Source organism: Podarcis bocagei, assembly GCF_964188305.1.
Source record: "Podarcis bocagei genome assembly, chromosome: 16".
In the NCBI taxonomy this organism is placed as follows: domain Eukaryota; kingdom Metazoa; phylum Chordata; class Lepidosauria; order Squamata; family Lacertidae; genus Podarcis; species Podarcis bocagei.
The window spans coordinates 5,971,348-5,983,559 of record NC_138142.1 but is presented as its reverse complement, the minus strand read 5'-3'; the positions used below and the strand labels follow the sequence as shown (position 1 = coordinate 5,983,559).

At 46.6% G+C, this 12,212-nt stretch overlaps 2 long non-coding RNA genes across 5 annotated transcripts in view; one reads left to right on the top strand and one right to left on the bottom strand.

Moving 5' to 3' along the window:
* Window positions 1-8,749, bottom strand: part of LOC308576074 — a 31,487-nt gene extending 22,738 nt beyond the window's left edge. For 2 of the 4 annotated variants that reach the window (XR_014003055.1, XR_014003056.1), the window contains exons 1-2: window positions 8,582-8,749; window positions 6,223-6,425 (exon numbers count right to left, since the gene is read on the bottom strand). This is a non-coding gene — a long non-coding RNA (uncharacterized lncRNA). The remainder of the gene's footprint in view (window positions 1-6,222; window positions 6,426-8,581) is intronic. The other 2 variants (XR_014003057.1, XR_014003058.1) reach the window with 2 other exon arrangements.
* The window catches only part of LOC308576121, a 112,790-nt gene that overhangs the window by 20,854 nt on the left and 79,724 nt on the right, over window positions 1-12,212 (top strand). The window lies entirely within an intron of this gene.

Sequence of the window (12,212 nt, the reverse complement as noted above, 5' to 3'; positions counted from 1 at the left end):
CTTTCTGGAAGCAGAGCAGAAAGAAATATCATAATGGACCTGCCTCCACAGACAGTACTCTAACCTGGAAGTCACTAAGGCAGTGGCTAAATCTCTATGCTCACCAGAACCCTCTGCACCAGGCCAACACCAGATCCTCCAAGTGTCCCTGTTTTCCAGGAACAGTCCCGGATTTACAGAAGCTGTCCTAGTTTCTGATTTGATCCTGCAATGTCCCACTTTTCCTAAGGACGTCCTTATTTTCATCGGAGAAATGTTGAAGAGTATGGAGTTGTGCAACCCCTTGAGCCAAGGAGATAAGTAATTTTAGAAGACATCTAAAGGCAGCCTTGTATGGGGAAGATTTTTTTAATGTTTAATGTTTTAGTATGTTTTTATATGTGCTGGAAGCAGCCCAGAGGGGCAACCCAGTCAGATGGGTGGGTATAAAGATGATGATGATGGAATAAAGGTAAAGGTAAAGGGACCCCTGACCATTAGGTCCAGTCGTGGCCAACTCTGGGGTTGCGGCGCTCATCTCGCTTTATTGGCCGAGGGAGCCGGAGTACAGCTTCCGGGTCATGTGGCCAGCATGACTAAGCCGCTTCTGGCGAAACCAGAGCAGTGCACGGAAGCGCTGTTTACCTTCTCGCCAGAGCGGTACCTATTTATCTACTTGTACTTTGACGTGCTTTCGAACTGCTAGGTTGGCAGGAGCAGGGACTGAGCAACGGGAGCTCACCCCGTCTTGGGGATTTGAACCACTGACCTTCTGATCAGCAAGCCCTAGGCTCTGTGGTTTAACCCACAGCGCCACCTGCATCACAATGATGGAGTAGGTCATCCCTATTTTCAATGGAGAAATGTTGCAGGGTATGCGACACTGAAGATTAAATTCTTCCACAGCTGTGTGCACACTATATGCCAGGTGTGCTCATACACTAATGTTTTACAGAAAATGTGGATGATGGCAAGGAGGAGAGAGTATGGGGTGGAAGCCCTGCTCCCTCAGCTGCCGTGGCTCACAGGGATGGGGGCTAGGGTTGGGGAGAAAAAAACTGCAGGTTCGAGACTGAATAAAAATACTGGACTGGATCTGCAACTTCTTCCTGCCTCTGCCTCTGTCTCGTGGCTCTGCCTCTGTGAGCTCCACTCACCAACTTTTGCTCACACCTTCTGAGCGATCTCTCATTCTCCAGGAAGGAAAGATGTGCACTAACTCTTTATCTGGTAAAGATAATGAAAATTGACTGTATCTTTGTATACACCCGGTTATTGCTACAGAAAAAAGATTGTAACATTTTAAAGTAAAGTTTAGTTGTTAATTTAAAAATTTAAGTTCAGTTAAGTGGTAGTTTATTTAATGAATAAAAATAATGCACTTTATGACCATGAGTTTGTATTCAAAAATCGTTTGCCTTTAAAAAACCTCTCTGGGTGCATATCCGATTTAAATGTGCTACACATGTCTATGTATTCTTCCGCAATTCTCAGTTCACCTGTGGGTATTTGAAGCACCATCATCTATCATTTTTGTATTTGTGCATTAAAAGACTAGGCTGCCACACTATGCAGGAAACACGAACAAGAGATTAAATCCCATCTGCTACCACCGATTCTTTTTAAAAAGGGGGAGGCGATCTGCCATGCATTTGTTAGAAAACAAGACTTTAAAAAGAAACCCACTGTGGATAAGTCTTAGTATACTTCCTCAGTTAACTGGCGTCTCTCTGAACCAGCTGGCATTAATTAATGTACTATTCCGTATTTGCTTATTAATAAAGATTACAGTGGTACCTCGGGTTAAGAACTTAATTCGTTCCGGAGGTCCATTCATAACCTGAAACTGTTCTTAACTTGAGGTACCACTTTAGCTAATGGGGCCTCCCGCTGCTGCTGCTGCGTGATTTCTGTTCTCATCCTGAAGCAAAGTTCTTAACCCGAGGTACTTTTTCTGGGTTAGCTGAGTCTGTAACCTGAAGCGTCAGTAACCTGAAGCGTCTGTAACCTGAGGTACCACTTTACAGTGCTTTGTGAACACCAGCAATTTTGCACGAATTAAAGAATATATGATGAGGTCTTAATGAATACATGTACAGTGGTACCTCGGGTTACAGACGCTTCAGGTTACAGACCCTTCAGGTTACAAACTCCACTAACCCAGAAATAGTACCTCGGGTTAAGAACTTTACTTCAGGATGAGAACAGAAATCACATGGCGGAGGCGCAGCAGGAGCAGGAGGCCCCATTAGCTAAAGTGGTACCTCAGGTTAAGAACAGTTTCAAGTTAAGAACGGACCTCCAGAACGAATTAAGTTATTAACCCGAGGTACCACTGTACACAGTTACGTTTAAGAATGCTGGAGAAGGGTGCTTTGAGTGTGGAGAAACTGGCCTACTGTACAGGGGCAACATTTGCTCATTTGTTGCTCCACCCACTTTTGTCTCTGGCCCCACCCACCACCGGCCCATGGCCCTCAGAAGGCTATCCAGAAGGGAATGTGGCCCCCAGCACACAGCAAAAACATCCCCCTGCCTGGACTAGGAGAAGAAGCAGCGTGGAGAAGCTGAAGAAAAGGGAAGAAGGAAAGAGATTGTAGAGCAGAAAGGAGAGTGGAGGCTCTGAGAGACCGAAAAGTCCTGTGACAGAAACTGGCAACAGTTAACCGACATTATTCATTTAGTCATCAAACCTCCAGTTGCCAGGGAACTAGAAGGAGTTTCAAGTTGGGTCATTGCAAAGTGTTGTTTAATTTTCCCATTAATTGTTATATAACTGTTCCTGAACTGGCTTGCAGCTTTTAACTTTTACAAGGTAGAGAAGTACTGTTTTATTAGACTCCCGAGCGACTGGAGGGGTAGATTGCTAATTTATCTCTTCAGGGATTCCCCTACACACCTATCTGTTGTAGCCCTGAATCCCCAAAGGTCCAATTCTCCCCTCAGAATAACGTCTATTTCCCACGGGGTCGCCTAACTCTTACAACCATACCTCAACAATATATCCAACATGGCAGGTTGTAGGTCAGCACCCTTGGCCCCAAATTTCTAGTGCCTGATTTTGACTAATGAGGAATGTAATTACCCTGCTTTTTCAGCTCTGAGCTTTAACCTTTGCTTGGACAGTTGGTTATTCTGTACCTGCGGTCATTTCTGTGCCAACAAAATAGTCAAGATGCCAACTTATGTTCTGATGGAAACAGTAGCCCAAAAGTAATCTTAAAAGGTAATCTTAAAAAGAGGTTTGGGTTTTTTGGAATGCTACTACTGTCACCACTGAGAATGCACTCTTTCTATCACACTCAACATCTACCCATTTCTATTGCTTTTAAATGGTGTTTCATATGTTGTACACCAGTATCTTTAATGATATGGCAGCATATGAAATGCTTCTATAAATGAACAAACTTACTCCACGGGTCAATGGGAAGGCAAGTTGCAGTCCAACAACTTCCCAAATGCAACAGGTTGGGAAAGGCAGGGAGATTCAGCCACGTGTGAAATCTCTGCCTCTCTTACACACATTAAATATATATATGAGAAAAGTCATGAGTGACTTACTCAACATCATTTTTAAAGTCTGTCCAATACTGCTCTTCTCCCTCTTTCATTACACTGGGCCTTACGCTGCTGCTTTTCAGGGAGGCAGGTATACACACTATACCATTAAAACACATTTTCCCCATCAAAGAATTCTGGACCCCGTAATTAGTTAAGGATTGGTGAGAATTTTAACTCTCTGCCGATAATTCTTTGAGGGGGGGAAGTGTTTTGAATCTGGTTTAAAAGGTGTAGTGTGTACACAGCCTCAGGGCCACCCAATGAGGCTGAATGTTAGGAGATTTAGGACCGACAAGAGAAGTACTTTGTCATACAGCGCATAATTGAAACTACGGAATTTGCTTCCACCGGAGGCAGTGATAGCTTGAAAAGGAAATTGGACAAAGTCATGGAGAACAAGGGATGAGGGTGGCGCTGTGGGTTAAACCATAGAGCCTAGGACTTGCCAATCAGAAGGTCGGCGGTTCGAATCCCCGCAACAGGGTGAGCTCCTGTTGCTCGGTCCCTGCTCCTGCCAACCTAGTACTTCGAAAGCACGTCAAAGTGCAAGCAGATAAACAGTGATACGGAAGGGGGGGTGCCTTCCTTCACCCTTCCGCCAGTCACCAGAGGGTCCGAGGCGATGACCTCAAGGGTACCCAGCCCGCCCTACATTCACCCCTCAGCCCCCACACCGTTTCACAAGCACCACATCCTACCCAAGCCCCAACATTAAAGTGCCTTTCCCTTTTCCCACACGGGCGAAATAAGCCCAAACTCTTAAGCCTCTTTCTCTTAAGCCTCTCTCTCGCTCCATCTTTATCATGGGTAGACCGTATCAAACTGTATCCCCCATTCGTTTCAATGGCTGCGTTCTACCCAATCAGAACCATGCATTCGTTTTGCAGAGCTAGCTCAGCGAGCTCCTGCACGCCTCATTTAACCTCTTGACAAGCTGCTGACGGCTCCCCGCTGGGAGAACAATGGAACCGAAACTTGTGAACCCATAAAAGTGTCAAATCTTGCAACAATGTATCTATTTTGTTTCCGACTTCAATTATCAATATAAGAATGGACTGAAACGGACTAAAAACTTCTAAAATTCGTATAAAATCAACCGCAGCTCCGATTTCCTTGGTTTTGGTGTCGATCGACTCAGTTTCTTCAGGACTCCATGACACCTCCTCTGCCTCCATAATCCCTCAAGCGAGGAGTCACATACTCAGGAAGACCCTAATCCAGTCAAATCACTCTGCCCAACCTTTCCTCCGGGCAATGCCAGGTGGCAGACTTTACATACTTGGACTATTGTCTTCTCATCACCGGTACTTAGGAAGCACTTATCTGCGCATATCTCCAGCTCTGCATATTCCCCCTCCCCCCTCCATATGTTAATCTGTGTAACCCAACCTCTCCTTAAAATATTCATGATGTAATCTGTGTAACCCAACCTCTCTCTAATGTATTCATGATGTAACTATGATGTATTTTGCACTGTATTCTGGGACATGGAGGGAAGTTTCAAAAACTCATGTCACCCCTTTCAATCTCGTCCTGAACCTGTTGCGCAATAAACTTGGATCTTCTGCAGTTTGCTCCTTTCTCCGGCTGAGCTCATTTTCTTCCGCAGGGACCCGCGGACCTAGTCCGACGAGCTGGGTGGCAGAGTAGCCCCGCACCCAGATTTTACCGTAACAACAGGTACCACTCCAGTGGGAAGGTAAACGGCGTTTCTGTGCGCTGCTCTGGTTCGCCAGAAGCGGCTTATTAATGCTGGCCACATGATGCAGAAGCTTTACGCTGGCTCTCTCGGTCAGTAAAGCGAGATGAGCGCCGCAACCCCAGAGTCGGTCACGACTGGACCTAATGGTCAGGGGTCCCTTTACCTTTACTATGGAGAACAAGGCTATCACTGGAAGGGTCTTAGCTCAAGGGTACGGCATCCACCTTGCATGCAGGTCCCAAGTTCAATGCTCGGCTTCTCTAGGTAGAGCTGGGAGAGACTCCCTGCCTGAAACCTGGAGAGGAGCTGCCAGTCTGTGTGGAGAACACTGAGCTTGATGGACTAGTGATCTGACAGCTTCCTATGTTCCTGCGCATGAATGTCAGAAGCAGATCACAACTTTCTTCACGGGCCTTACTTGTCTCTGTGCTCCTTCAGTTGTGAAAAACATTTGGTCACAAGCTTTGCAAGATATTTTGGGTTTTGTTTTTTGTTGTTTTGAGAGAGACTTCTTGCAAAACAAATCAAAAACCTATCTTTTTCAAGAACAGAACTATCCAAAATGCTTTTTGTGGGGAGCAGCTTTTTGGCACACCAGAAAGGCAGTCATCTCATTTTATAATTATCAACAACACCCAAGAGTTCTCAGTATATCAACAGGACGCATGTATATTTATAAACCGAATAGAGGTGTTTATTAGGGGACTCTTTTTTTCTGTTTAAAAAAAAAGAAGGAAAAAGAGGAGAAGGCTTATTCAGGAAGAAAAGCACACACAAGTTGCCAAGCAACATGGACAAACTATTTATAAAACTCCACTCCACTTTTTTTAATTAAAAAAAGATGAGGCTAAAATTTCCAGGCATGTGTGGGCTTTGAAGAGAGATGACAAGTGCTCCTTAATTACTATTCCAAGGTGAAAATGAAAAAAAAAACATATAGCAGCAGTAAGAAGTAAGAAAAAGGGATTGTGCTGACATACCGGAATGCCTTCAGTTTCCAGAATGAGGCTGGGAACATGTCGGGCAGAGAGTGCGACACGGATCGCTTCCCTGATGCGTTTCACCAAATCTGGGCTGAACTCCTGGTTGGTGGCCATCTCTAGGAAAAGGATCACCCTTTCTTCGCCGTCTTTGTTGTACTGAGGGACGCAGAGGCTGTCCGAAACCTCCTCAAAAGCTTCCACTGAAAAGACAAAGGAAATGTTGGCTTAGACTTATTCATGCCCCGACACCCAAGGCAGGGAACAGTAAACATGTGCCCATTATCAAGCCAGGCCATGGTGGCTTGCAGGGGCAGCTGGCACTCCCTAAGCCTGGTAGGGCAGAAGGCAGGGAGCCCAATGGCACCAGAGTCAATGGCACGCACAGCCAGCTTGGTCTAGTTTTGTCCCCATTTTCCTCCGTACAGAGGAAACGGATGGTCTCAGCACTCTTAACTAACTGCAGTTCCCAGGATTCTTTGGGGGAAGAAGCCCTGACTGTTTTAAGCGGGATAGTGTAGCCTTTTAGGCCTTTCTCATGGGTGGAAGAGCATTGCGCCTGAGGAGGGAAGAAGAAGCCAACAGACACCGAAGGGTTAAACCAGAGAAAAAGCTATTTATTCTGCCTTCCGGGTAGCAGCAGGAGCTAGCGTGATAACTCACAAGCAAGCACAAGTTTTACAGCCATTGCACCCAGCATATATTCCCTCCAGTTCCCCTTGCCCCCCCTTCTCCCCCTCCTCAGGAGGAGAAGAGAAGACTCCCTGGAAAAGACCGTGATGTTGGGAAAGATGGAGGGCACAAGGAGAAGGGGGCGACAGAGGACGAGATGGTTGGACAGTGTTCTCGAAGCTACCAACATGAGTTTGACCAAACTGCGGGAGGCAGTGGGAGACAGGAGGGCCTGGCATGCTCTGGTCCAGGGGGTCACTAAAGGACTAAACAAGAAGGGCAGAAGCAGGGAGACTAACAGCAGGTGGCACCAGAGGCAATGGCAGGCAGAGGCAACTAGTTCTAGATTTGTCCCCACCTTCCTTCTCCTCCCTGCTGAGTTCTCCACGGGCAACTCTGAGCCCAAGGAGGAGGCAGCTGTCAGGCAGTGCCAGCCCTCTGAACTGAATGTAGCTAAGAAAGCAGGCAGTTGGGGGCGCTGAGAGCAGACTAGCCTAGTGGGGCAGTGCCCCATTCACTGTAATGGAGCAAGCCTCCTTTGATGTTGTTAAGAGCCTCTTTTGGGAGTGTCAAATAAAGGGACAACATAAGGCTATTTAATTTTGGACCTTAAAACCACGAGCATTTGGACCAGATTTTTCCTATTCCTGTCCGCCAGTCTCTTTGAGCAACCGTCAGGTTGGTTCCCCGAAGCGGAACAAATGAAGAACTAGTTTTATCGAACGGTAATTTGTTGTGGTGTTTAATCCTCATTTTATCTTTCAATGTGACCTCAGCGTATTTGTATGTTGTTGCTGTGACCTGCCCTGGGACCATTTTATAAAGAAGGGCAGGGTGTAAACTTCACAATAAATTACTAAGCCTCTCTCGTCTACCAAAAACACGAGTTTTCCTTAAGCAATTTTTCAAATTATCCTGTGCAGCACAGTGGCTTTCAAACCCAAGTTGCAGGAGGCTTTGGAAACGTATCTCAGGTGTTCCTTCGTGAGATAATCTACAATGGCATCTCCAGGTAAAAGGCTTAAATAGCAAATGATGAGAAAGAATGTCTGTCTAAGTTATTAAAGAGCCTTCCCCAACCTGGCTGGGGCTGATAAGAGTTGGGAGCCTGCAACTTGCTTGGCATTGGATTGGGCACCATGCAACTTGACTTGGGGGAGAAGGAGGTACTGTGGTACCTCGGGTTAAGTACTTAATTCATTCCGGAGGTCCGTTCTTAACCTGAAACTGTTCTTAACCTGAAGACCACTTTAGCTAATGGGGCCTGCCGCTGCTGCCACCGCGCTGCCGGTGCACGATTTCTGTTCTCATCCTGAAGCAAAGTTCTTAACCTAAAGCACTATTTCTGGGTTAGCGGAGTCTGTAACCTGAAGCGTATGTAACCCGAGGTACCACTGTATTTGCTGTTTTGCCTCGGGCAGCAGTATGCCATGGACCAGCCCTGCATCAAAGGAAAGCTTGTGCCACCTGACAAAGACCACAGGATGCTGAAACAGAAGAGAGGGGAAGAAAAGAGTGGGGGGAGTTTCTGAAATTTCCTGGCCCAGCCTCAGAAACGTCAGCCAGCCAGCAGAGCCAGACTGACACTGTGTCCTCGTATTCCCAGCCAACAAGTGCACAGCATGCCATTCTGCTATCTGCCACTAAGCATTCCTCACATATGGTCACGCCAAAGTGATGGGCATACCTGCAGCCAAGCATGACAATGCCTCCTGTCTTGGGGTTGTTCTTGCAATAGTCGCTGTAAGCCCAGACACCTGTCCAGAAAAACCCACATGGAGGGCAACCAGGTCAATTATCAACAATCCAAGCCCGGATGGCACACAAAACTGTTTTCACATTCACAAGAACAGTGGAAATTGATGGAACAGACTTTTCAAAAACCCACAATACAGTACAGTGGGTTAATTCGTTCTGGAGGTCCGTTCTTAACCTGAAACTGTTCTTAACCTGAGGTACCGCTTTAGCTAATAGGGCCTCCTGCTCCTGGCGCGATTTCTGTTCTCATCCTGAAACAAAGTTCTTAACCTGAGGGTTAGCGGAGTCTGTAACCTGAAGTGTCTGTAACCTGAAGTGTCTGTAACCTGAGGTACCACTGTACAATGTTTTGGGTATAGGGTAGGTATAGGGCAGTATATAAAATCAATTTTAAAAATGTTTACAAGAACACAGAAAACTAGAAGAGTTGTAGGGAAGAATTCAGGGATTCAAGTCACTCTCCTTTTAACTTATTATGTTTACAGAATAACCCAGTGGTTCTCAAACCTTTTTCTCTGAACCACACTTTCAGAATAAATATTTGCTCGGGCCACACTGAATTTTTTATTGGTAAGAATACATTGGAACACAAAAAGAAGCAACTCCCAGCAGTGCTTGATTTATAACACAGAACACAACTACTTTGTAATATGATCATGGTACATCCAGAAAGTAAAAAACAATGAAGCCATAAGAACACAAGTCATTCCCAAAATATAATTATAAACGAGCCTCTTACATATGTACCTTAAGTCTGCATACAACCTCAATGAGAGGCGAGAGCTTGCTTTTGCCAGGTAATCTCCTTAGTTTTAGGTCTAATTTAAGACAAACAAACTCTCATCTCCTCATCAACGCAAATAAGCCTTTGTATTTTCTGATCTTTCACATCTGTCAGGAGCTGAAAATCCCTGTTCCTGCCACACCCTTGGAGAACCACTGGAATAACCTTTCAGACCAGGGGTAAGGAACCTTTGGCCCTCCATACATTCATGAAATCCTAAGAGCTGGGGGAGATGGCAGGCTTGGGGAGCCATCTCAAGTGCTCTCCCAGGCCACCCACCATCGAACAGGACCCAGGGGTGTGGTATCGCACCAGGGAGCCCCAAAACCGGACGCCTGAAGGGATAGAAAGTCCACCCCAACTCCTGGAACAAACAAGGAGATAGACGAAGAGGTCTGTCAAACCCGGGTCTAGGGAGGCTGCTGCCACAGACTGAACCCCCACCCCACCCCCTGTCCAAGTGCAACATTCTGCAATTTGTGCTGCCTTGTTTTGTTTTGCTTAGTTCAGTTCGGTCCTTCTCTTCTATTGTAAAAAAAATATATTTGAGGGGTTTGCTTTGATGGGCGAGCGCAAAGGAGGATGAAAATGGGGGCGCCCATGGAGGAGCGCTGTCCCAAGAGGGTTTTCCCCAAGGACCTATATCTTTATTTAGTTTTTTTCCCTTGGAATGGTTGGAAGCAACCCTCTCGTTCTTCTTCTAACTGTTATCTCCCCCGTTTCTTTCTGATCTCCTTTCACTGCCATAAGGCTGATCGCCGAAGAATTGATGCTTTTGAATTATGGTGCTGGAGGAGACTCTTAAGAGTCCCATGGACTGCAAGGAGATCAAACCTCTCCATTCTGGAGGAAATCAGCCCTGAGTGCTCACTGGAAGGACAGATCCTGAAGCTGAGGCTCCAATACTTTGGCCACCTCATGAGAAGAGAAGACTCCCTGGAAAAGACCCTGATGTTGGGAAAGATGGAGGGCACAAGGAGAAGGGGACGACAGAGGATGAGATGGTGGGACAGTGTTCGCGAAGCTACCAGCATGAGTTTGACCAAACTGCGGGAGGCAGTGGAAGACAGGAGTGCCTGGCGTGCTCTGGTCCAGGGGGTCATGAAGAGTCGGACACGACTAAACGACTAAACAACAACAACCCCCTCTCCTTATTTTTACCTCTGCCACCACCACCATGACTACCCCCAGTGCCTGAACCCCCCACTCGCCCACCCCCAGGGCCCCCACCACCCCGGGGAAACAAGAGAAAGCCAGGCTGGTTGTGTTGCGAAATAAATCAAAACTCCAAGCCAGGGAAAAACACTCCAACTGGCTGAAAAAATACCTTCAAATTATTGTCACTAATATATAATATATACATTGTACTAATATATACGTACTAATATGTAATATGTAATATGTAATATGTAATAATGATATATTAGACGTGCTCTATATAATATATAGGACAGAGGGCGCTCTGTTCTCGCGGACGCCAATTCCATCTCGCTCATGATTTCCAGCGCCGGGGACTCGGAGGCACGTGGCCTCTGGCGGCGGGCGGGGAGCAAGCTGGCCGTGTGCACAGAGGAGCGCCACTCTTCCCTTTCGCGACTCTAGAGTGCGCACCTTCTCCTTCCCACTCCGCGAGAACAGTTCCGTTCCAGAGCGGAAGTGACGATAGAGAGGAGGCGGAAGCTTCCCAATCATGAGGATTTTTGTTGTCGTTCTAGCTGTGTAAATCCCTAATAGACGCAGCCGGGGGGGAATCAATCTCTGAGGAAGGCTACGGCGCGAAACGTCAAGGCCGGGACTCTCGCAGAAGAAAAGGGGCGCGGAAGGCTACATTCCCCCCTCACGAAATCAGCTCTATGGCCTTAGCCGTGGCGCAGGCGATGACGTGTTTCCGCTGCGCCGTGACCGAACAAAGATGGCGGCGGCCTTGAGTGGCCGGTGGATGCGGAGCTGCTTCGCTTTCTTCAAGTATCTGTGGGAAGGAACCCGTTTCCCTCACTTCGCTCCGCCGAGCGGCCTCTGCAGTGAATTAGTAAATCCTCGGTAGATACTTTAAGCGAAATTTGATATGGACACCCAGTTAAGTGCAACAGCACCCAGCTTGTATTCACTGTACAAAGCTCTCTTCTAACTGTTGCTATTGCTTTTTTAGCTGCTCGTTCAGTTTGCTCATACCCGGAAGTAGTTTGTCTGTATTGTTTTATTTGGATTATTTTGCTTGTATTGCACTGTGAGGGTGGACTGGATGTATATAAAGAAATAAATGTCTGCATCTTCAAAGGTACCAGGTATATATACCAGAGTCTCAATCTGATAATTTTAATCTATCCTATAGTTTCTGAAATGGCACATCAGAGGTTGTCATGTTTCAGCAACGTCCACACGACCCACAGCTCCGTCGAGTTCAATTTGTGTATAATCATCAGTTCTTTGTAAAGACAGGGATCAAAGGGCCTGGATTTCAAAGGTCTTAAAGCCTGGGTGGTGCATTGAGATGATCCCCATTTTGGCCAAGCACATTCCAACAAAGACATCATCTGTTGGGGACAGCTCAGTGCCCTGCAGTCTCCTGCAGCTGCTGCACCATCAGCCATGACATGACAAAGCCCCCGCCACCAGCATTGTGTGGATAGAAGGATGACAGATACATTGACTGGGATAAAATTCTTAGTGTTGGTGCCCCTGATTGGCTGGGCTTTGCTGATGACATCCCCATCAAAAAGATCTTTGTCAAGGTCCAGAGGCTCAAGGAACTCTACAATGTTGCACGTTTTCACAA